The sequence below is a fragment of the Eubalaena glacialis genome, chromosome 20, assembly GCF_028564815.1.
Source record: "Eubalaena glacialis isolate mEubGla1 chromosome 20, mEubGla1.1.hap2.+ XY, whole genome shotgun sequence".
NCBI classification, from domain to species: Eukaryota; Metazoa; Chordata; class Mammalia; order Artiodactyla; family Balaenidae; genus Eubalaena; species Eubalaena glacialis.
The window spans coordinates 28,575,844-28,600,230 of NC_083735.1; the positions used below are offsets into that span (position 1 = coordinate 28,575,844).

Below are 24,387 nucleotides of genomic sequence, written 5' to 3' on the forward strand. Positions count from 1 at the left end.
GCAGAATGATGATCATAACAATAGCAAAAACAGCACTGATTTCAATATCCTGAACACAATAATAAGCATTTTATATGGTTTAAATTCTAATTTTCACAACCACCATAGGGAGGAAGTTCTGAGTTTACCCCTATTTTGCATATAAGAAAATGGAGGTTTAGGTGTTAAATAAATTACTGAAGGTCTCACAGTGATATCGGGTTATCTGAATCCAGGCTCTCTGACTCCAGAGCTGATTAAGCTTAACCACTGCCAGAATCTTCTGGGCCTCTGACTCTTAGAAGGAAAAGGACACTGAGAGGCAATGATTGCCTCCTCATCTGATGTGCTTTGGCAGAAGATGGACAATACGTTGATAGAAGTTCAAGCATTTGAAGGATGTTGAGATAAGGTTATATTTAAATTTTATTCCAACTCTGAGATGCCATAATTCTAACTGGAAAACACACCCGACCAGAACACCTCAACCCCATACAATCTCAACTATTATCTATGTACTACGGTAAGGTAAGTTACAAACATAAAGCATATATTAAAAAGACATTTGATAACTTTCTCAATTCATAGCCATGCAAATAGAGTTGAATTCTCTGAATAGATTACTAAGTGGATTTACTTAGCCCTCATGTAGAATGGAGGCTTCTGAAGTCCTTGAAAGATAGTTGTTTTTTTTTTTTTTTTAATTTATTTTATTTATTTATTTTTCGCTGTGTTGGGTCTTCGTTGCTGCACGCGGGCTTTCTCTAGTTGCGGCGAGCGGGGACTACTCTTCGTTGCGGTGCGCGGGCCTCTCATTGCAGTGGCCTCTCTCATTGTGGAGCACGGGCTCTAGGCGCGTGGGCTTCAGTAGTTGCGGCACGCGGGCTCAGCAGTTCTGGCTCACGGGCTCTAGAGCACAGGTTCAGCAGTTGTGGCACACGAGCTTAGTTGCTCCGCGGCATGTGGGATCTTCCCGGAGCAGGGATCGAACCCATATCCCCTGCATTGGCAGGCGGATTCTCAACCACTGCGCCACCAGGGAAGCCCGAAAGATAGTTTTTAAACTAGTTTCAACAGTTTCTTCCTCCAGTCTTATTTACATTTTTAAAATTTACTTGGAAAACTCTCCTGTTATAGAAAATTTAGAGGTGTATCTGTATAAAGTATCATCATTTCTAATTAGGGTATAAATTAGGGATACTCTACTATGAATGTGTATGTCTACTAAGTTATTGAATGTGAGAGCAGATTGCAGATGTGTTTGCACTGTATCTCAATTCACCATGTATTCTGAGGACTCATTACTCAAAGACACACAGAAAAAATGAATAAGGGAAGGAAGTCTGTCTCTCCACATATTAAAATATTAAAAGAGTAATCAGGCCTGAGGTCACTTCATTAGTTACCTGGCTGCATTAACCTTGGTTCTTAGAAAGTTTTACCATTATCTATTTTAAAAAACTAATTGAATTTACTAAGAACTTAAATTGCAAGGGAAGAAATGTAATTTATGCGGTAGGATTCTTATAATCTGACCAAGAGCAATTTCTTGAACTTTGGAGGGTATTACAATCTTTTTTTAAAATTTAATTTTATTTATTTTTTATACAGCAGGTTCTTACTAGTTATCTATTTTATACATATTAGTGTATACATGTCAATCCCAATCTCCCACTTCATCCCACCACCAACTCCCCCTGCCACTTTCCCACCTTGGTGTCCATATGTTTGTTCTCTACATCTGTGTCTCTATTTCTGCCTTGCAAACCAGTACATCCGTACCATTTTTCTAGGTTCCACATATATACATTAATATACGATATTTGTTTTTCTCTTTCTGACTTCACTCTGTATGACAGTCTCTAGGTCCATCCACGTCTCTACAAGTGACCCAATTTTGTTCCTTTTTATGGCTGAGTAATATTCCATTGTATGTATGTACCACATCTTCTTTATCCATTTGTCGATGGGCATTTAGGTATTACAATCTTGAGGAGAAACACTGGCAAATTATTTTAGTTTCTTTCTTACAGTGACCCATTTAAGGTGAGGACTGTCGACCTCTTTCTACCCTTTGTCTTCTTCCACTTCACAAACCTGGATGATTAAGAACTACTGTTTTTTTCTTAGTACCTGCTTTTCCCCATATTTCCCTTTATCATTCAGGATAGAATAGCTTTCTAGAGCTGTTTGGAAATCATCCTTAACATCCTTAGCAGATCCTTATATCAGCTTTCATGACTCAATAAGAACGTATAAGGTTTGTAGCCTTACTGAGCCAGAGTCTCGTCCAGGTACTTGGGATTTGCCAGTGACCTAGAGACAGGTCCCTGCCTTTGTGTACCTGACATCCTAGTAGAGAAGCAGGGAATAGACTATGCTTTATAAATAAGAAAAGTGATGTAAAAACTTAGAAGGTGAAAATACTACGGAAAAAGAAAAAGTCAGGGCATGAGGGAGTGAAGAGGGGCATGGGTTTCAGGATTAAACAGGGTCGTCAGGGTTGGCCTCAGAGAAAAGGTAACATCTGAGCCGATGTAAAGAAAGTGAGCTCTAGCTGCCATCTTGCGTCCCCGCGTGTGTGCGCCTTATCTCAGCTGGTCTGCCCGAGACCCCCTGAGCGCCAACCCTAGTCCCCCGCGTGGCCCCATTTCCGCTCCAACAAGGTACAAAAAGGCTCTGGACACCGGCATGGGAGGAGGATGGGAACGGGGGCGGGAAGTGCCTGGAAGGAGCGAGACAGGGAGGGACAGGGCAGGAGAGGAAGGCGATGCTACAGACAGGCGCACCCACTCAGGCTGACCCTCGGGGTCGAGGTCGGGCCAGGGGTGGCCGCCCTGGGGGCGAGGCGATGCCGTCTCTTGTCTCTTCCTCCACCTCGCGGCGGAACCCGAGGACAGGAGCCTCGGAGGAAAGAAGCGATCACGCACCAGGAGAAACTCGCCAAACTGCAGGCACAAGTGCGCATGGGTGGGAAAGGAACTGCTCGCAGAAAGAAGAAGGTGGTTCACAGAACAGCCACAGAAGAGGACAGAAAACTTCAGTTCCCTTTAAAGAAGTTAGGGGTAAACGATATCTCTGGTATTGAAGGGGTGCATATGTTCACAAACCAAGGAACAGTGATCCACTTTAACAACCCTAAAGTTCAGGCATCTCTGGCAGCAAACACTTTCACCCTCACAGGCAATGCTGAGACAAACCAGCTGACAGAAATGCTACCCAGCATCTTAAACCAGCTTGGCGCAGACAGTCTGACCAGTTTAAGGAGACTGGCTGAAGCTCTGCCCAAACAGTCTGTGGATGGAAAGGCACCACTTGCTACTGGAGAGTTGGAGGTTGATGAAGTTCCAGATCCTGTGGAGAATTTTGCTGAGGCTTCCAAGAATGAAGCAAACTGAATTGAGTCAGCTTCTGACGAGGATAAAGCTTGAAGTTACTGGGAGCTGCTATTTTATATTGTGACTGCTTTTTAAAATTTTGTTTATGGATCTGATAAAACCTAGGTCTCTAATATTTTTAAGCCCAAACCCCTGGACACTGCAGCTCTTTTCAGTTTTTACTTATATACAATTCATTCTTTGCCACTAATTAAGGTGAAGAAGCCTGGGAATAAAGTTTGAAACAAAGGTTAATAAAGTTCTTTGCCTAGTTTTTAAAAAAAAAAAAAAAAGGGAAAGTGAGATCATGACTCCTCTGTCTGGAAATGCCAAAGGTTCGTCGTCTCGCTCAGACTCAAACTCAAAAGTCCAGGGGCCTAAAAGGGCCTACATGTGTGCTGTCCCCATTCCTTCCTTATTCTCATCTCCTCCTCCTCTCTACCCTTTGCCACCTCCCCACTCTCCCCCATACACACCTCTCTCCACATTTGCTTCCTATGGTTTCTCTATTATTAGAGGCACACTCTCGCCTCAGGACCTTTGCATTTACTATTCCCTGTGCTTGAAATGTTCCTTCCTAAATATGCATTGCCTTCTTACCTCCTTTGCCATCCTAAGCCCTTCTAGCCACACTGTCATCAATTGTAATTCCCTCTTTACCTAACAATCTCTTCCCTGCTCTATTTTTTTCTACAGAACTTTGTCATCATCTAACATGCTATATATTTTTATATGTGTTGAAAATGTGTATATTGTCTGTCTCTCCCTGCCCTAAAAACGTCAACTACTTGAAGGGGAGGGATTTTGTCTCCTGATACTCACTTAATATTTCACTCCTAGCATGGTGCACGAAGCAGAGAAGGCATCAAAGAAATCGTCCTTGAGCCACTGAATGGTGGTGTGTATAATGGTTACTTACCTGTTAAATAGGTTCTTTTAAAACCTCTGAAAAGAGTCTGCTTTTTAAAACTAAATAATGCATGCAACTGGTCATTTTGTTTACATCATTCACTTAACATTTTTAAGCATTGCAAAAAAATACAGTTCACCGACGGATTGCGTAAAATTCCATTTGAGGAAATTGGCGCCAATTGCTTATCATTACAAACACAAGCCACATAAATAAGAAATCTATTGGTGAAAAGGGTGTGGAGGTAGGAAGAGCCTCCAAATTAAAGTAGATTGAATTAATTTGTTCAGTATTCATTTGTTCAGTATGGTGTTTCAATAGAACCCTCATTCCCCACCTATCCTTCAACTGGATCCATCATGCATCTCAGCAGCCAGGTGACCTAAGAAGTGTAAGCCCCACACAGGAAAGAATGGTTGAACAGTTCATGGGCAAAACTGAGGACCTGGAGTGCTGGTGTGCAATCCTCTCTCCATCATTAACATGCTGCAGACCCTTTTAGCTTCCCCTGCCATCACCTACCCACCTGCCAAGCTCTTACACAGTTAAGGAGTGAGCAAACGAGGGCTTTCGAGAGAAACCTTGAAGAGACATTATCAGAACACCTGAGTGATCCAGCTCCTGCATCACAGAGCACATGGAACTTGTTGCAACCAACCAAGAAGAGTCAAACCCGACATCCATTTCCGGCCTGGCTTGTGCACAGCATCCTAATCTGAGCAGATAAGCTCCCGTCGCTGGGAACGAGGTAGTGGTAGAAAATGGTCTTTTGGTCCTTGCATCCCGACCTGGGAGATGCTACTAACCGAGTACAGCTTTCAACATGCCTTTACTTTGTTTGAATGTAGCATTTCTTTGGCTTTTAAAAGTCTGAAAGTATTTTCTTCTTCTTTAGTGGCCATTCAAACACAAGGCGAAATCAACATTTTAACATTCAGATAAGCAAGGAGTTCGTTTACAGTTCGAGATTCGGAGGACACTGCTTTTGTGTGAGAATATTTGAAATTTCCTCAAGTTATTGCACATTCATTCCTGGAGTTTTCATTGCAGAAAATTGCCAGAAGGAATGGATTTTGTCTTCTTCAGCTGGCAGGACAATTTTCCACCCGTCGCCCAAATATTTGATGAGAAGGGTTATGTTGCCGGCTCTGAAAGTTTATACTGTGGATCCTTCGGAAGTGACAAGGTCTAATGAAACTACTACCCTGATATGAGAGTCCAGCTTGCTAAAGCGTCTGTGAAGTTGTGGATGGATTTCTGATGGTTAGGGCAATTTCTGAAAGACTAGCTTCGATGATGCACACACACACACACTCTCGCTGCATGGCAAATGATGTTTTTCATTTTTTTTTTTTGCTGTAACAATATTCTTGTATTCAGCAAAACTCTTGTGTGGCCTTGCCAACGATCTGAATTGCCTGAAATTATTGTTGTTCATCTTCCTGGTAAATGGAACCAAAAAGAAGCACCGGTCCATGGGTGTAGATGAAATTGTCATTTGATTTCAGGTTCGAGTGATGTACTGTCTCCGTTGAGTTTTACACTCTGTTGTTGGTTAGGTATATTCAGCATAGTCAGTACAATCAGCAGAAACAGATTTCAAAATTCCGTGCGTAACGGCAGCAACCTTTTAGGCTGTCAGAATAAATATAAAACTTCCCTTGTTTCTTCAAACACTTTATGGACTTCGTAAGTAATAATATTGCTGCTGTCAGAAGAATTTTTCTGGAGCATAGATTTTACTGTGCCATGTCAGGACTCCACAGTTGCCACAGAGGGAAGGCTAAAATTCTTGGGCTGGCATTCCTGTCCCTGGATAATTAGGCTCTGACTTAGCTATTTTAACTTATTTTTCATTCTCCCATGTACCTTACAAGTGAGTGAAACTGAACTACTATTTCCTACTTATTCTTTGTAGATTTCCTAATCCCCATACTTTTTTTTTTTTAAAGACTGAAGATGGTTTTTTTTTTTAAGTTGGCAAGCTTTTTTTGTATTTTAATTAATTAATTAATTAATTTATGGCTGCATTGGGTCTTCGTTGCTGTGCGCGGGCTTTCTCTAGTCGCAGTGAGCGGGGGCTACTCTTCGTTGCGGTGCGAGGGCTTCTCATTGCGATGGCTTCTCTTGTTGCGGAGCATGGGCTCTAGGCTCGCAGGCTTCAGTAGTTGTGGCATGCGGGCTTCAGTAGTTGTGGCTCGCGGGCTCTAGAGTGCAGGCTCAGTAGTTGTGGTGCACGGGCTTAGCTGCTCTGCGGCATGTGGGATCTTCCCGGACCAGGGCTCGAACCCGTGTCCCCTGCATTGGCAGGCGGATTCTCAACCACTGCGCCATCAGGGAAGCCCATCCCCATACTTTTGTTTGTGCTGTTTCTCATCTTTCTTTATCAAATTCAAATTTTACCTACCCCTCATGACCTAACTCAAATTCTACTCTCCCCAAAAAGCCTTCCAAAAACTATGCAGCTGGAGATAATATATTACTTTCCGAACTCAGACCACTTCATAGACATGGTTTATGAAATCTTTCCATTTGTTTTTTATTCCCATCAGTTGCATACAAATCTCGAGTAAGATAGATTCCATCGTTAAAAGCATTTTGTTGTGTTGTTAACGTGAACATAATAGCCTTGCTCCAAACGGAATTGCGTGTTTCTCTTCTGAAAGTCCGCTCTGGTTTGTACTGGATGTTGGTACAGTTGACGCTTGAATCACACAGGTTTGAACTGCGTGTGTCCACTTATACGCAAAATTTTTTTCGATATTAAATGCTGCAGTGCCACACGATCTGTGGTTGTCTGAGTTGGCAGATGCAGAAACTGCAGATACAGAGGCAGTGCTTCAGTGGGGGGCAGACGCAAATTATACCTGGATTTTCGATTTCACAGAGAGTGGGCGCCCCTAGCCCCCATGTTGTTCAGGGTTCAGCTGTACCTCTCACAGCTCATTAGTGTCAGCTGGCTGGTCGTTTGGCATTTTGCCACCCCAACAGAGCTTCACCAATCTGCAAAAAACCACCGTGTTGATCATAATCTTTCCCATATGATGTTTTCAAGTGATGGGAACAACAGCATTCACACCAGGAACACCTGAGACAGAACCGAAAAGCTGATCGTAAATCAACCCTTCAGCTCTCTTCCTCGCTCTGTCTCTGCTGCCCCCCCACCCAGATGCACCTACCCAGACCTTCCCCTTCAGGCTCAGCCCCTGCAGGGGCTGCTTCCTCCTCCCTCTATCTGGGCACAAGTCCTTGAGGATACCTTTACTTTGTGCATCCCAAGAAGAGCTGTGCCATCCTGTGTAAGTGGCGGTGTGCAAGTGTATAAGGAGTCCCAGGTTGGACATGCCACGTCTTTTTCGAGTGTTAATTTTACTTGAAAATATGAGGTCATTATTTTTTTGCTTTGGTTTTATTCACGAGATGTATTATAAAGCAAAACTCAAAATTTGGCTGAATCTTACGATGCAGTAGATACCGGAGAGATGTCTTGTTCGTGGTCCTGCTGTTCTTTTCGCCGACACTCTTTAGAGATCTACATTCATTCTTCTCTGCCAGCAGGATGATTTCAATACAATAATTGAAAACTTTGATGTCATCAAGCCTCTTTAGTTGACTGATTTTTGTCCCCTCTCTTTGCCTTATTTTCTTTTTAAAATTTATTTATTTATTTTTGGCTGTGTTGGGTCTTTGTTGCTGAGCGCGGGCTTTCTCTAGTTGCGGCGGGCGAGCTGGGATTCTCTTTGTTGCGGTGCGGTGGCTTCTCTTGTTGCAGAGCACGGGCTCTAGGTGTGCGGGCTTCAGTAGTTGTGGCTCGTGGGCTTAGCTGCTCCACAGCACGTGGGATCTTCCCGGACGAGGGATCGAACCACGTTGGCAGGTGGATTCTTAACCACTGTGCCGCCAGGGAAGTCCCTTTGCCTTATTTTCTAAGATTTTTTCTTTACTTCTCCCCCAAACCAATGGTTCTGCCCCAACTTCATAAATGTGCCTACCTTTAACTTCTCTGTTTGAGGCAGCCAGAAGGCTAATAGAGCGTCTAGATTGTCATGCAGTTTGGATCAAAGACTTTGGGACCCAGATTTATGGATGGAAAAGAGTGGAAAGGGTAGGACCTAGTTCTTGCTGGTGTCATGGCAGATCTGTAATAAAGCAGATCTTAACATGGGGGACAATAGGCGATATTTTTGTTTCCATTCTCTTTTAAAGAGAGGGAAGTAAGATTGGGAAGGTACACTTACTTGTTTGTGTGTGGATCTGTGCTTCTCTCCAGCTGGGAGAGATTAAGAGAGGGGCTACCATCCGCTGGATTTTAACCTAGGGTCCTAGGATGCTGTAGATTTGTAGAGCAATTGGGGGTGTGCACTACTTTCAACGGTTCACAAAGCATAATGAAAAGTGTGCCTTTACTCACAACGCATTTTTCTGCTTTTGGCTGGAACTTTTGAAATTCGGTAGAACTATATTGGTAATGATGGATTAATCAGAGATTCTGACTGTTTGTTGTCTCTGAGAATTTTTAAAAATACAGAAAAAACAAACACTTGTATACCCATCTTTCACCCTGCTGTTTCTTAATTAGTTATTAATCATAAGTAGTATTTTCCATATCCGCTTGATAGATTTTTAACAAGAGAAATAAGTAGTACGGAGAAAATTAAAGTGCTTTTTCTTCCAAACCCCTTTCCATCTTCTTTCCCTTCACCATCTTCCCAAGAGCAGCTTCTCTCAGTAATTTAATAGCCTTCTATTTTATTTTCATATTTTAGCATACATTTATATACTAGGGAGTACCTAATTTTCATTGCATTGCTTTATGACTATACTTTATAAAAATTTACAGAAATGGAATCCTACAGAATATATCCTGCTGTAACATGTTTCATTCTTTTTTCCTATCATGTAACATAAATTGAGATTTATCCATGTTGGTAGATCGATTGATGGTCCCTGCTGACTACAGTATAGTAGTTTATTCCATGAATACACCTTATTTGATTTGTTCTACTCTCATTAGATATATTTTATTTTTTCTCTAGAAAGCATCTAGAACATACTTAATGTGTGCTTATCTGGGCTCATGTCCTGATGGAAATTTCTATATTTCTTTAATTACTAAAAAGCAGTGGGGGAAATTATTTAACAAATGTCATTTGCTAGGCAGAATCCTTTAAATCGTGGACTCCAAAGGAAGAACTAGTCAAAGGAATTGGTTGCCATTGATGTAATGCACCTCTCTGCCCATGAACAGGGCTCAATTTAAGTCCTCTTACAAATTTTCTCTCTACTCTACCCTTTGAAAAAATACCAGAGTATGGGTCCACAAATCCCTTTGGTTACATATTTTAGTTTCTCCGAACACTAGAGTTCAGAAGTTTTTCGTAGCATTTGACCTAAATTCCTACTTCTGTCATTGAAGCCCCATTGCCTCTTGCTTTCTCCAGAAGTACTGAAGACCAGGTACTTAACTCCAGTCTTAAAATAACCCTTTCTATCCCAATATGCGGATTTGAAGTTGTTTTTTCCCTTAGCCTGCAGGAATGCGGTCTCTTTAAATCCTTCTAGGATTTCTTCCCCTAGATCATTTGGGTAGTTCTAATGCAGGCCTTTTTTAGATTTATTTATATCTTTAGTTTTATAGTGCTTAAAGCTTAAAAAAAAAAAGATCTTATGATGGTCTTGAACAGGACTGCTAAGATCACCTCATAGCTTTTACATGTGACTTTCTGTGTTTATACTTATGTATACATGCATATGTATTTGTCTCCTTATTCAGGAAATGATATATTGTGTTCCTTCTGCTTAGCAAGCCTTACACATTTACAACACACATATACTCACACATACACACACACACACACTCACTCACTCACTCATAGTACTGCCTGGCTAGATTATACTTAGCACGTAGCCTATTAGGTTGGCCAGTTATGCCTTTTGATATGTTGCACAAAGACAGTTGTTACAGTTTTTACTATTTAGGCATTTTAGTTGATTAAAAAAAAAAATAAAAAGAGGGGGGTTGACTAGAGCATGCCAGAAAATGTGTAAAGAAAATTCATAGCAGGATTGTTTTCAATAGCAAAACAAAATAAAGTAAAATGGCCATTAACAGGAGAATGGAAAAGTAAATCATGATGTAGTCACACAATGGAATACTTCAATGAAATGTATGAACCTCAACCACATACGTTGGCAACGATGAATTTTAAAAACAATGTTGAGGGCAAAAAGCAATCAGAAGAATAAGAATGGCCAATAAACATATGAAAAGTGGCCAGCAGCATTAGCCTTTAGGGAACTACACATCACAACCATGAGAAACTACTTCACATTAACACTAGGATGCCTGTATTCAAAAAGAAAGATAATAACAAAGCTGTATTCAATAACAAAGATAATAAGAATGAGAGGATATGGAGAAATTTGAATCTTTATACACTGTTGGTAGAAATGTAAAATTATATAGCCATTGTGAAAAAGAGTTGGTTGTTCAGAGTTAAGAGTAGGGTAACCATACAACCCACCAATTTTACTCCTAGATATACCCGAAAGAAATGAAAACATATGACCGTGCAAAATCTTGTTTATAAATGTCCATAGCAACATTATTTACAGTATGAAAATGTCCCAGATATCCATCAACTGATGAATGGATAAACTATGGTTTATCCATGCAATGGAATATTCCTTGATAATAAGGAAGGAAGTCTAGAGATACGCTACATGGATGAACCTTCAGCGCAACACAAACAATCACATACTGTATAATTCAATTTATGTAAAATGTCCAGAATAGGCAAATTTAGAGAGAGAAAAAATGGATTAATGATTGCCAGGAGCTGGGGTCAGGGGAAGAGGAGGAGTAGCTGTTAATGGGTACAAGATTTCTTTTGGGGGGGGGGTGATAAAAATAGTCCAAACTTAGATTGTAGTGATAGTTACACAAATCTGTGAATTTACTGAGACCACTGAATTGTATACTTCAAGTGGTGGATTTTGTGGAAGGGGAATTCTATCTCAAAGATGTTTTTTTTTAATCAGAAGAACGAGTGTACTCTTCCAATTTTTATAAAGTTTGAAACCAATCAGCTAAACAATATGTTGTCTAGGGTTGTATTCCCATATGGTAAAAACATAAGCAGAAAGGGGGAAATTATCTGAAAAAAGAAAGGAAAAAAACCAACAGCACAGAATGGTGGTTGTTAGCACTGACTTTCAGATGGTATCACAGCAGAAAATTACAGAGCCATGGTGTTGGGAATATTCTGTTTTCTTAGGTTGAATAGTGTGTTCCTTTTACTGTCATGCTTCATTTCTGATGTTTACATATATTGTTTTAATCAGTGTGTATTACTAAAAATTTTATCTGCATCAAGTACTTTATAGTAAAATTCTGAATGGATCCTTCTCTGCCTTATGAAGGACCTATATTGTTCCACTAATGTAACGTGTGCTCTGTTTATACTGTTTCCATTCCCTCAAAGAGACTAGTAGGGAGGGCCTGTGGGTGGGCATCCAGTTGAGGTGGCCCATTGCTTAGCTGGCACATTAATGAGCTTTTGGTTGTTTTGAATTGTTATGTATTAGAAAATGGAGGGAATGCAAGTTTTTTTCCCTAAAAGTCAGTTTTGTTGTTGTTTTGCCCTCTAAGAAGGAATAGGCAGAGGAGGAATAGGTGAGGGTAAGAAGTGAGAGAAAAATGACAAAATTACATGGGGGAGTAGACAAGTTACTTTCATGAAAATGGCAATCTGATACCCAATTTAAATTATGTTTTCCTGAAATTTAAATGCCATCCAGCTCTGGGGACATTAATATAATCCTGCTGTCTAACAAAGACTTTGTGTAAGTAAACTTCATTGAGCATTTATTTTTAATGTTTTGGTGGTTTTTTATTGATATAGTTTACATATAACATTATATTTCAGTTGTACAACTTAATAACTTTATATTTGTGTCTATTGCAAAATGATCACCGTAAGTCTAGTTAACATCCATCACCATCATAGTTACAAATATTTTTTCTTGTGATGAGAACTTTTAAGGTTTGCTCTCTTAGCAACTTGGAAATGTGCAATGCAGTGTCATTAACTGTAGTCACCATATGGTACATTACATCCCCAGTGTTTATTTTATAAGTAGAAGTTTGTACCTTTTGACTCCCTTCATCCATTTCACCCATCTTCTACCTCCTGCCTCTGGCAAACCCCAATCTGTTCTCTGTATCTGTGAGCTCAGTTTTTTGTTTGTTTGCTTTGGTTTTTAGATTCAACATACAAGGGAGATCCTAGTGTATTTGTCTTTCTCTGTCTGACTTATTTTCACTTAGCATAATACCCTTAAATTTCATCCACGTTGTCATAAATGGCAAGATATTCTTCTCCATTTTGGCTGAATAATATTCCATTGTATATGTATATGCCACATTTTCTTTGTCTATCTGGCTGTCAGTGGACACTTAGGTTGTTTTCATATATTGGCTATTTTAAATAATGCTTTAATGAAAAACATATTTTTTTGAGTTAGTGTTTTTGTTCTCTTCTGATAAATACCCAGATATTGATGGATCTATTTTAAATTTTTGAGAAAACTCCATACTGTTCTCCATAGTGGCTGCACCAATTTACATTCCCACCAACAGTGCACAAGAGTTCCCTTTTCTCCACACCCTCAACACTTGTTATTTGCTATCTTTTTGATGATGGCCATTCTAACAGGCATGAGGTGATATCTCATTGTGGTTTTGATTTGCATTTCCCTGATGATTAGTGATGTTGAGCACCTTGTCATGTTCCTGTTGGTCATCTCTATGTCTTCTTTGTAAAAATGTCTATTCAGGTGCTCTGCCCATTTTAAATAGGATTTTTTTTTTTTTTTTTTGCTATTGAGTTGTATGAGTTCTTTGTATATCTTGAATATTAGCCCTTTATCAGATATGTGATTTGCAAGTATTTTCTCATTTGGTAGGTTGCTTTTTCATTTTGCTGATGGTATCTTTTGCTGTGCAGATTTTTTTTTTCTTTTTTAAGAAATCATGGAAAAGAGCTATGTTTTAGGACTGATTATGTCAAGAGGAATGGCATCAATGACATTAAGATTTAGCTGATAAACTAACTTAGGGAGGGCGGAAAAAGAGCTAAGAAAATGCTCAGTCTCCCCGACTTCTTCCATAGGTTCCTTACAGATATTAGCAACAGTTGATCTTAATTTGTGATTTCCAACCCCACGAATGCACTCAGTTTGGTAGGTAAGAACCTCGTTTGAAATCCCTTTTGAATCTTAAAAAATAGTAGTATATCCCTGGATTACATGATTATTCTTCCATCTGAAACATCCCTATTGACCTCTTTTATACATCTTTCTGTTTTTACATGCCCCCTTTTCAAAATTGTAAAAGTTACGTGACATTTTTAGTGGCTGCTCTAAGGTTGTGACACACTTATCTAAATTGCATCTCATCAGCACCTTAATGAACCAACTCTTTATTAACCCAGCCTTAATCAAAATGTTTTTAAAAATTAGAGCAGTGATCAACCATCAGGCTCTGTGTGCTTAGCTCAGATGTTAAAACTTCAGATCCCCTGAGGAACAATTCACATGATTGTTGGAGTATCCAAAGTCTTAAATCCATTCTCCATGTTCCCCATCCCCCAAGACACTGTACCCAACACCCCCACTAACCCTAATATCCTCATATAATATCTGCTAATTCTGATAATTAACATTTTAAAATGTTTATTTTGTTCTGTGGCTATTTTTGGAATAAATTCTGTGACAATGCTCTAGCTAACTGGCATGGTACTTGGATGCCTAAAATCAGATTCAAGGAATCACTTTTCTAATCAGTTTTGCACCCACTTGGCAATAATCTGATCCAAACTCAATTCTCCTAGTCTTTGATGAGCTCTCATGTGGAGCCAACTCTAAATTTCCTCAAAAAGAGAAGATTCACTTGCCCTTTTTCTGATCAGTGGAGCCCTCACAGAACTCCAGGAGTTTTCGAAGATGATTACAATGAGCACCGCGATTGCAACCAATTCCTAAAATGCCTTGGGATATTTTTACCCTGCAAGCTGTTTATGCAAAGAGAGGAAGTTTCATCTAGAAGGAATGAAATAGTTTAAGGCATCTTTGGGTTTAAATGTCAGATTTTTTCACTTGAATCTCAGTATTCCATGGTAGAAAGAACTCTGTTTCTTAAGAGAGGTGTTTCCACTCCCCTAATCTTGACTCTGCCATTATTAACTAGATTAGTAAACTTGGACAAGTTACTTAGATTCCACGATTGGCACTTTTCTTGTCTGTAAAATATGAGTTAAAATGGATGATTTCTAGAATGCCTTCTAGCATTAACATGCAGTGTTCACAAAGATAGATTTAGACCACTCTGCCCCTTTCTGCTTTTTCTATAACAAAGACACCCCAACTATCCATCTAAAGTTTTTTTCTTAAGGACATGTGTTTTCAAAAACACAGCATGATGTTGACTTTTACCTTTGCTCTAAACACTTACAGAAACCTGGTTAAGAGCATTTACCAAGTAATGATTCTTTGCTGTCTACCAGCTTATCGTAGTAATGTATATTAAACAGATCTAGAAAGAGTTCCTTCTTTATCTACTTTTGTGATTTAAGACCTATTTTTACTCATAATTACAATGGCATCGTTGTTTTGGCTTATCTAGAACATTAATTCACAATCAAGAAAAGCAACTATGAAGAAATATATCACATCTGTGTCAATAGATAATTATGTATCAATAGATGATTTTTAAGAACTGACAGATCTGATTATTGGAGGGTCCCATGGATAAAATCAAGTTGGAGTTTCAGAGCAACTTAAAATTCCTTTTGGAACTTCTAAAATTAAGAATGTACTCTTTCAGCTCTTTAACTTGCTTTAATTGGGCAGAAAGGCAATGTGTTACTTCCAAAGATTTTAGTCATAGTAAAATCCAGTTCAGCTATTAAAAAAGAAAATCTTTTCTCTCCTGCCCTAGAATGTTCATAGAGTCTACAAATATGGTCTTATTTTGTGTGTGTCCCAAATATAAGTGACATAATTATCTCCATATTTGGCTCATTAAACATTACATTCTTCTGTGAATCACTGCAGCGTGACAATGCCCCAGCCATGAAATAGTTGCCTGTGAGACAAAGGGAAAAAGCACAATTCTGTTCTAGTAGTTTTACCTTTAAGTCTATTGTTGTCATTTGAGAACATTGCTTTCATGTATAATTAATCTCACTGAAATTTAGCGTCTTCCGCTAACTAATGGAAAACCCATAATCTGCATTTGTGGCAAGCCCAGACCTTCAACCAAACCTGGGGTGCACATTGATCTTGAAGGTTCGTGTTGTTCCCTGCAGTCATAGGGAGAGTAGTACATTCTTCAGAAAGAGGCTCCTTGAGTCCTTGGACACACCAGAGTTATAATAAGAGCGGGAACTTGTCTCATCCATCTCGCCATGTTCTGTAACACAAGACATGGCCTCAGAAGCATTTATTACTTTGGAAGCCAAGTGGACTCCTAGGTAGAGGGATACGCCACCTGAGTTGTTGAGCTTGTCACAGCTGTTTCATCTGGGATTTGTGTGGGGTAGGGTGGGGACCTCAGGGTGGAATGCGAGATGAGTGAGTTATTTTGGTTTTTTGGGATGTTAACATCTTAATCTCTGCAGAATTATTTCTAACAATTTTAAATGTTGAGAGATGAAGAATTTATTTTGTCTTCTCATATGAAGAAGATATTTCTACTTTCTGCCATGCAGGAAGTGGGAATTAATCAGGAAAGATAAATGCTTACCTTAAATATGTTGATATTTTACTGAGTACTCAAATGTCCCTCCCCCATTTTTTTTAATGACCTGTGAATGCCCAGTTTGCTCCAGTTAAGTGTTTGCATGTTGTGATATATCTCGTCTTTCAATACGCTCCGTGTCTGCCTCCGTCCTATAACCATGTGGCCAGGCACACTGGCTTTCTCCCTGGCTCAGTCTTCAGTCTGAAGAGTAATTCATTACTTTTATTCATCATCGGTCAAAACTTGGTGTGCCTTCACTTTCATCACAGTTTATTCTGGGTTTCTCTTTGTAATGGGAAGTCACTTGGAGAAAAACTTAAAGAAATAAGAAACACCTTGTAATTTGCACTCTGAGACCTTGAGTAATAAACAATTGTAGGCTCCTTGGTTACTTTTTTTTCTCTTTGTTCCAAATTGAGACTTTTAGGATCTTCTCTTTTCCCTTTAAGGACCTCCAGAGCTATTCTGTTGTCTTGCCAGTGACGTTGCATAGAGCAGATGACCAAGGAGGTGGTGTTTTGATTTGAATCCCTCCTATGTGGTGATAATCACTGTACCGCAGTGGCTCCTTCCCAAAAGATGGACAACATCCAGTGAGGTTTACTGGATTTCTGGAATCAACTAGTCATTTTTAGAGTTGACATTATCATCCGTTCAGTGGAAAGAATCATTTCCATGTAGGTTTCATGATGCCACGTTCCCCACCCCTAAAACGTTGTACACAACCCCCCACTAATCCAAATAACCTTATATACTTCTAATTCTAAAAATTAGCATTTAAAAATATTTCGCTCTGAGACTCAAGTCAGATTTGCTTTTTCAATTTTGCATCCTAGGAATTATATATTAGTGATGAAATGGTACCATAGCACTTACCTAGGGTTTTTCCCAATGAGCAGCTCGTAATGTCGTTCTTGTTAGCTTCCTCCGGCATTGGTGTGCTTTATGTACATCATACTGTCAACTTTAAGCACTGTCTTAACACTGATTTTTAATGTCTTGACATTGTTGTCTTCAGATAGAGGTACTAAATGTGCTTTATTTCTGTTTTGCAGTTGTGTTGTTGAATCCTAACCCTAATCGACTGTAAACACCTTTGGCCTCCTGTTTGAGAGCCTTTGGGTTGATGGTGCTAGATTTTTTTTTTTATTGAAGTATAGTTGATTTACAGTGTTTTAATTTCTCCTGTACAGCAAAGTGATTCAGTTATACATATACATTCTTTTTCAGGTTCTTTTCCATTATGGTTTGTCGCAGGATATTGAATATAGTTCTCTGTGCTATACAGCAGGACCTTGTTTATCCATCCTATATATAATAGTTTGCATCTGCTAACCCCAAACTCCCACTCCATCCCTCTGCTATCTCCCCTTCGCTTTGGCAACCATAAGTCTGTTCTCTGTCTGTGAGCTTGTTTTAATGTGTGTTAGGGCTACAGAAAAGATAGAGACAGGAGGAAAAAAATGATAGTGCAATGATGTTATTGACCAGGGTTCTTGGCACTCTTTAATCAATAGAAACTGATCAGAGGCCAGACAAATTCAGGCAAGGCTTTATTGAGGCTTCTGCTGTAGCAGGGGGGAGTGAAAACAAGCAACAGGTTCCCTTGCTCCCTCCCTGAGAGGGGGCGAGCTGGTTCCTTATATGGGGTGAGGGTAGGGATGTATCCATGGGTCAGGCCGGAGGCGGGGCTTAAGTGGCTTGCCCACCCCTTTGGGGGCGTTGAGTGCAGGAGGCATGCGCAGTACGCTGCTTTTGCTACAGACACCCTGTTTTTGCTCCTGGCTCTTCGGAAGTGGTAGTTGGGTTTTTGGTCTTTTTGTATCTTGTTGTCTATAGTTTGCCCCAACTGTGCATGCACGCAGTTATTTTTAGTCCCTTAGAATTTCTTTGTATTTTGACGCTAGCGGAGATATTTGTCCAGGTGCAAGCACTGCAGCAAAGGGTCCTGGGTCCGTCCCAGCCTGTCTCCACATATCAATACCCATTCTTTCCTCTCCCTTCCTATCCCAACTTACCTAACAAGAACATTGTGTTCCGCTCTGGACTGCCCACTGCTGCTCTGGAAGTCACCTCTAAAGGTTGGGGAATGTCTCATTCCTTCTAGAGCACATGGCCGCATTTAACTGATGGTTTAATATCTGCCGCCAAAGTACCAACTCTAGTGTTGGTTGTTTCTTTTAGTTTTAAAACTTGTTCCATAGTAGCACAGGTAATTTCTGCTCTCCTCACCCAGACCCTAGGTACCAAGAAAGCTAAGTGCTTGCTATAGGCTATAGGTACCTGCAAGCTATCCACCTACTGATGACAAACAGCAAACAGGAACAGCCTAACAATATTCACATGATTGACTCATATTCATTTATACGTGGAGGATGCTAAGACAGCTAAATTAAATCACATAAAGTAATTTAACTTCTCTGTTAAGAGTGTTCTTTTTCTCCCATTCTTCTTGCTGACAGTATGCATACCAGGCTTCACCCTAGTGCAATTAAGCTGATTAGGTAATACTAAGCTGCTCAAGTATATTGTAGGCTTTTTTGTTGTTGCTTTTTTTTTCCCCTGAAATTCCTTAAGTCAAATGCCAGATTCTCAAGGTACAACTTCAGGTCTTCAAACGATGTACGTAAAGCTCTTGTCCAAACACATTCCAGCAAAGATGAGCGACCTTAATCTTCCAAGAATATCCAGGTCCCCAGCATTGGCCACTGGGTTTCGATCTTAGATATAGCGTTGTAAGGAAAAGGTATGTAAAAATTTCAGGCATTTCTTGAAGTGCTGCTGAATAGACTGGGCTCTTGCTCTGACTTTCTTCTTCGCAAACAAAATAATCTACAGGATGAAAATCTACTTCTTTTTCATCCTCTGCCCATCCATCCATCCCTTTAGTTTATGTTTAATAATTATAGTAATGTGCTAACAATAATTTATTTATTGATTGCCTAATATGCCATATAATATCCTAATAGTCTTATAATACTATATTATTCTCTTTCTACATGAAATAATATGAAGGATAAAGTAGCTTATAGTTAGATTCAAATCCAGGTTTTCTTACTAATGAATTATATGATCTTAGGCCAGATATCTAACTCCAAAGCCCACATCAGTTTCCTTGCATCAGGCTGCCCCTTGATAAAAGTTATCAGGAGGAACAATATTTTGTGCTTCCAATACAACTTCGTATAAATCTGTTTCCGACGGTGTCTAGCAGCTTGTCTAAGGAGGATGAAAAAAGTAAGCCCCCTCTATTGTACAAGTTCCACCTCCCAATCAGATAACTGTCACATCAAATCAGGACACAGCTTCTGTTGTTGGTCACTAGTGCCATGTGGTGTATTGTCAGTCTTTGCTGAATCCCACATCCCAGCAGGCTCAACTAAATCTGTGTATTAGGAAAAATAACAAAGGAATTAAAGCCTTTTACATGAGCATCAAAATTTCATCCTTCTATCAACGTCTTAGGTGATTTCCAGAAGAAGGACTTTGTTGTGCAAAGAAGGTCGTCTCATTAAGAAATGGAAGACAAATCCTGTTCCTTTTGCTATTCTTTATGAATATTGCGCATAAAATACTGATTTTTTGTTTTTTTAAAGGTGTCAGTTTTTTTCCTGCATAAGACCTTTTTTTTGGTCTAGAGCTAGCCATTCTTGTCAATGTTGTTGATTTTGGAATAGTGAAACTGATCTCTTGATTGCTGTAACTCCAAATTGGAGATGAATAAAGGAATTAATGGATTGGAGGAAATAACATAAAAAGTAAGGTGTTATTGGTATTGCTTAGCACTTGATACTAAAACAATAGAAGCTATACATTTTTGAGATTCAAGTTGTTTTACTTTTAGAGATTATACAGTTAAACTTCCTAAAAATCTATAAAACATAAAATCAAAATGGTAAAAAAATGAATATGCAATTCATAAAAAATAAATGAAAATAGTTGAATATTCTTTAATAGTCAAGTTTGCTAGTAATCAAAAAGTATATTTTAAACAATATTTGTTTTACCCATCAATTAACAAATATCCCCCAAACACGTTTTGGTGGTGAGAATGAAGAAAATTGGTAAACTCCTGTAATGCTGGTGGTAATGTCAGTTTGCATTGTCCTTTTGAAAATAAATTTAGTCACACGTGATATGCACTTAGTACATATTTATTGCAAAGATATGGTCAGAAGTTTCGTCACAGTTTCATTTATCTATGTAATTATTTATTTAGAATATCACACTCTTTGCCTTCATGCAACTTAAAATCTAGAGGAAGGTGCACTGATATATATGAAAAACTATGTATTAGTACAAAGCATTATGGAAGGACAAAGAAAAGGAAGGTAACCCAGAATTTTTGTTGTTCCAGAAGGGCTTCATATGTGATGTGCCAACTAAGCTAAACCCTGAGGATAAGAATGGGCTATTAAGCAAAAGAGGGCCAAAATAGTACTTTGGACAGAAAGGAAAACTTGGATGCCAGTCCCAGATGAAGAGCATTTGACCCCTGAAAGAACTGAGCAATAGTCCCTCTAGCCTCCTTGTGGTGATGAAGTGATTTGGCATGAAGCTAGAGATGTAAGCACAGACCAGATCATGAAAGGTCTTGCTTGAAAGCCATGTCAGAAAATAGGAATCTTATCCAAAGGATTGGAGGGTTTTTAAGACAGAATGACATGTTTGAATTTGCATTTGGCAAAGTTCATTTTGCTTGTAGGATGGACTGAAGGAGGGCAATCAAGAACGATGATGAAGACAGGACCAGTTGTAGTGAGTGAGGGGAATGATGGTGGTGGCCAGCGTAGTGGGAATAGGGATGAAGAGCTGGTCGTGAATTTAGGAGACAGAACCAATAGAGCTTAGTGATAAATTGGATGTGGGAGAGTGAGCAAAGGAAAAGTAGGTGACCTCCAGGTTCTAGCTTGGGGGACTTAGTGAATATTAGGACTATTCTTTGACTTAGGGCATCTGGGCCAAATAGTAGGTATGAGGGGCTAAGCCATAAGTTGTTTTAGGCATAAGAAGTCTGAGATCTATGGGGACATTTAGGTGAATACATCTAGAAGCAATTTAATGTACAGGTTTGAAGCTGCAGAGAGAACTGCTAAAGATATATATTCATGTGTAATCAGGATATAGATGATAAGTGGAGAATTAAAATATCAATGCTATAAACCTAACATTTAGAAACAACGAAATGTTAAAAAGTAAGGAACTACCAAGAACAAAACTGACATATCTACTCTCAGTCATTAAGAATTGGTTTAATGAAAAGTTAATAATACCATAACAAAATGAGATACTATCTTGAAGTATACATACATATATATATATCCTATTCACAGAAAGCCAAAATATTAAATATACACCTGAAAAAAGAAAGATGAGAGAATGAACTACACCTAATTATTAATAGTATTAGTCTTTGGGAACTTGGTGACTATGGATAACAATGTTTTTTTTAAAATACATATATTATTTGTACTTTTCTATAATTTAGCATTGTACAATAAGCCATGATTTTCAATAGAAAATACATCATAAAATGTTAGATTTTTTTTGCATTGTATTTGATTTTACAAGAATATTTGCAAGTTACAATGTCATCATAAAAGAGATTTTACAAGATTGTTTGCTCGGTAGAATTTCTCAATAGACAGTGATACAAAATGTAGTTGTGAATTTAATCTTTTGTGTCCCACCCAGACAAAAGCAGCATATATAATGGGGAAAATACTCTAGTAGATGTCAGTAGAGAGATTTCAACCAAGTCTGCACCTTAGAGCTCTTTAGCAAGTTGTTGAACCTCTGAGGGCCTCGATTACTTCTAGGATAAGTAAGTTGGCACAGATTTTATCGAAGATGAACTCCCACTCTATTTTGCCTGAGTCAAGGTCACATAGAAAAAGTTGTATCAAACCATGTTCCAGTTAAATCAGCCCATATTTATTCAGATATATGACTAAATGGTCACAGTCTGAGTGTTTTTTAAATGTGACCTGACATCTAATGGAAGTGTATTTATTTCGAAGAGAATTTAGTGTCTGTTCCTTATGTTTTTGTTTCCCCTCTTTTGTTGCTTGTTTTTGTCATAAAAAGATTGAAAGTCCCTGCTGTGTTAACGTGTAGAACATAAAACACCAAGCTCTTCCTGAAAGGTAATTTTCCAAGAATGAAAAATACGAGAATGGTGTTGGATTGTTTGGTTTTCTGTCATTCAGTGTTGCATTAAAAACAACCATTCTTCCATAACTATGAATGGCCTCACTCTTGAAAACTGTCAGTTACAAATGAAAAGTGATAACACTCTGAAAGCAAAGCCTTTCCCAAATCCCACTAGGTTTTCAGATGAATTTGAAACCTAATCAATGGCCCACACTCATACTTAAATGTATCCATTATGGGGGGAAAACTTAAACAATTTTTAAGCTCCATCTTGAACACTGTTTTCAGTAAAATATTACCCTTTTATTTTTACATTTTAAAATGAATAATTTTTATCAACCTTACAGTCTAATTTTTTCCGTTTCCCCCCCCAGGGACATATTTGTTGTTTGTTTTTGTCCTGATGGATTAATTTCAATATACTAGAAGTTAGACACCATGAAGTAAAATCTAGATGTTGCCATAGTTTAGTTTACAGAGCCTTTTATATTCCTTCACTGGAATAGAAAAGTGTGTGTGTGTGTGTGTGTGTGTGTGTGTGTGTGTGTGTGTTCTGATTCTAAGTGTTTATTTAAGAACACATTTAAAAATGTTGAAAAAGCAAAACAATAAAAATTTAAATCATCAATAATCCCACCACACATAGAAAACCATTGGGCTAAATTTGGCCTCTTACTTCAGAATCCCTTTGGACAAACTGTTATTACGGGAACAGGCGTCTCATGCTGAATCTGACTGCACGTTGCTTGTTTCCACTAAAGGGACAAGGCACCATCAGAACCAGTATAAAATCTCTGGCTTTGACCCAATTTCAGAAGTCAGTTTTGCAGATGACTCAAGCAAGAGCTGAAATAGTGGATGATTTAAAAACCCAAACCAAACCAAAACAACATCCCCTGTGGTCTTGGGAGAAATGTCAATTGTGTTAGTGTGGCTAAAAAAAAAATAACTCCTTCCTCCATATTAGAACAAACATCGTTTCTTCCTCATTGAAAGCATGCACATGGAATTACTTTAAACTGGCCTTAGGGCTCATGCTATAAACCAAGACAGCTATCTTTCTTTGATATGCTGATTACTCTGTGTCTGCGTCTCAGAAAACTTAAAGGAAGGTGCATAGAAATAAGAGATGTTAGAGCCAAGTAGGTCCAATAGTTTAGTACAAATGTCAAAGTCAACTCTTCCAACTGTGAGTTCTAAGGAAAACGATATTTAACTCTGCGTAACTCTTCAACTGCCATTCCATGCACTCATGGGACACGTGTGCACGTACCGTGACCTCAGTTGGAATGCCTTCCCCATGTGTTCTCCTTTTCAACTCCTACACCTGAACTATGCTGAAATGTAACCCTCCCCGCGATGCCTGCCGCAGACCATCCCAAGGAAAGTTAGGCTTTCTCTCCTCTGTGCCCTGTGACATTTTGTTTATACTTCCAGTATACTGGTAGCATGCTTGTCCTTGTTCTGTAATTATTTGTCTCTAATTTAATCTGAGAGCTCCTTGAGGAAATTAACTATGTCTTAGTGTTTGTTGTTGTTTTTTGGTTGCGCTGCATGGCATGCCGGATCTTAGTTCCCTGACCCAGGGATCGAACCCCTGCCCCCTGCAGTGGAAGTGTGGAGTCTTAACCACTGGACCACCAGGGAAGTCCCCTTAGTTATCTTTCGACTCGATGTCCAGTACGTAGCACATGGTCTAACCTGAGTACGCATGTACCCATATGTCAATTTAATAAAAAGATTGAATATATTAAGGTAAATTGTGATAAGCTGGGGAATGATGAATGTGCTTTTATAAGCTCTACTGAATTCTGAAGTTTCTTGTGTGAGGAACTAAGAAGGGCTCTTCAGATTCCTTTGAATGCATTGAAGTGTTGTTTACCATCTACTCTGCAGAATTTAAGATTTGCTCAATGGAACAATATCTTAGACCATGTATGAGAATGACACAGGTGACATGAACTATGCACATGCAGTGATATAAAACATTTCCATTTTTATTAGAGGTTGGGAAGAAGGCAGATAATTTCTGAGTTTAAAAGAAAGGTTTTATTGGGGCCTAGGGGAAGAGTCTGTGTTTCATAAATTCCATTAAATATTTGGTATGTAAAATTCCGGCTGTTCTGCATTAAATGGATACAGTGCATCCCCCATCTAATTAAGTA

General features: G+C 39.0%; 1 protein-coding gene and 1 pseudogene across 2 annotated transcripts in view; both read left to right on the plus strand.

Annotated features, from left to right (window-relative positions):
• The window catches only part of UNC5D (unc-5 netrin receptor D), a 600,815-nt gene that overhangs the window by 302,764 nt on the left and 273,664 nt on the right, over window positions 1-24,387 (plus strand). The gene's annotated exons all lie outside the window — the stretch shown is intronic.
• On the plus strand, window positions 2,750-3,377 carry LOC133081334 (transcription factor BTF3-like; annotated as a pseudogene).